Source organism: Ceratotherium simum, chromosome 31 (assembly GCF_057802395.1).
Source record: "Ceratotherium simum simum isolate JZ-2026a chromosome 31, ASM5780239v1, whole genome shotgun sequence".
In the NCBI taxonomy this organism is placed as follows: Eukaryota; Metazoa; Chordata; class Mammalia; order Perissodactyla; family Rhinocerotidae; genus Ceratotherium; species Ceratotherium simum.
The window spans coordinates 29,900,378-29,902,076 of record NC_141930.1 but is presented as its reverse complement, the minus strand read 5'-3'; the positions used below and the strand labels follow the sequence as shown (position 1 = coordinate 29,902,076).

The 1,699-nt window shown below is 43.0% G+C and overlaps 1 non-coding gene across 1 annotated transcript; it reads right to left on the bottom strand.

Moving 5' to 3' along the window:
• Nucleotides 1-624: 624 nt before the first annotated feature.
• Nucleotides 625-702, bottom strand: LOC147913055 (small nucleolar RNA SNORD115). The gene has a single exon (XR_015549292.1). It is a non-coding gene; the product is annotated as a small nucleolar RNA SNORD115 (small nucleolar RNA).
• Nucleotides 703-1,699: the final 997 nt, after the last annotated feature.

Here is a 1,699-nt window from a genome sequence, read left to right as displayed (position 1 = left end):
GACTCGTTACTAATCCAATGTTCCATTTGGCATGTATCTATGATCAAAGAAATCCACCCCCCCTCAGATCATTAATCAATGGTATAACCTTTGGCAGAATGTCTCACTGAAAGACACAATGAGAGGGGCCGGTCCTGTGGTTTAGAGGTTAAGTGCGCGCGCTCTGCTACTGACGGCCCAGGTTTGGATCCTGGGCGCGCACCAACGCACCACTTCTCCGGCCATGCTGAGGCCGCATCCCACATACAGCAACTGGAAGGATGTGCAACTATGACATACACCTATCTACTGGGGCTTTGGGGGAAAAAAAGGAGGAGGATTGGCAATAGATGTTAGCTCAGAGCCGGTCTTCCTCAGCAAAAAGAGGAGGATTGGCATGGATGTTAGCTCAGGGCTAATCTTCCTCACAAAAAAAAAAAAAAGACACAATGAGAGAAAAAGAACTAAGGAATGACCCCCGACTATGCCTGAGTATTAGGAAATATGGATCACTAAATAAGCGTAAACATGTAATGGCCACATGAGATTCCCTCAAAGGATTGATTGTCTCAAGCCCCAAACACGATTGTTCTAGAAGGAAAATAAGGATTCCCAACATCTTGTCCCAGGATTGTCACCTGGCTTGGGCTCCAGCATAATCCTATTGAGCATGATTTTTAGGTGGTCATCTCTCAAGACAATATAAGATCTCATCATTGACCCAACCAAGGCATTCACCACACATCCATACGCTTGGACCTGAATATGCCTACCAGAGATGGATTCTGGAAATTATGCTGCCAAGGTAGACGTGAGTTTCCATGCGTTCCATGCTGGACACCTGACTGACATAGATTGTATACAGACATGCTGATGCGGTGAGTGAGCTTGTCCTAAATCCTAATCTTATTTACTGTTTTCTTGGACCACTCCCAGTACCTCTTCTGTTTGTTTGTGTCTGCCAGAAAGTGTCTGCACCCAAACAAGATTATTCATACAAGAAATTTATTAAAAGAAGGAGTGGGAAAAAGTGGGATTTTTTTCAGACTACACTGCAAGTATGACACCTACGGACGGAGAGGGGGAAAGGAACGGATTGAGTAGGAAGCATCTTGGACTGCAGTGAATTTCCCAGAAATTTTCAGTCTGGCTGATAGAGAGTCCGTGAGTCCCAAAATTGCCCCTTGGAGGAGAGCTAATGAATGCAGGACGGATTCCAGAGGGGCAGCAACAGGGCCATTAGGCAAATATGCAGCTTTTTGCGAGAGGCGTGAGTGGCACATTTTCATGGCTGTCACATCAATTATTAAAATACTGATTGATGAGAAGCATAATTTTGTAGTGGAACAAAACTGGATTTGAATCCTTGCTCTTTAACCTTGGACAAGTTCTTGAACTTTTCTAAGTCTCGATTTTTTTTAAGCTGTAAAAATGGAGACAGTGGTACCTATTTCATAGTGCCATGGTGAGTATAAAATGTGATGGTTATATAAAGCCATTAGCATGATGCCTGGTATGTAAATGTTAGTTCCTGTAAGCATAGAGATCTGAGAGGCCTTTCATTGTCTGACCAGATGGTTATCTCCTACTTCAGCTATATAATGTGCAAAATTCGGTCGGTCGTTAGAAAAAATAGGAGGCCTTTTTCTCATAATACGTATGAGGAATACGTATGAACTCACTTAATGTTGCTTAAGATGGTATGCAAAGTATTACTGAT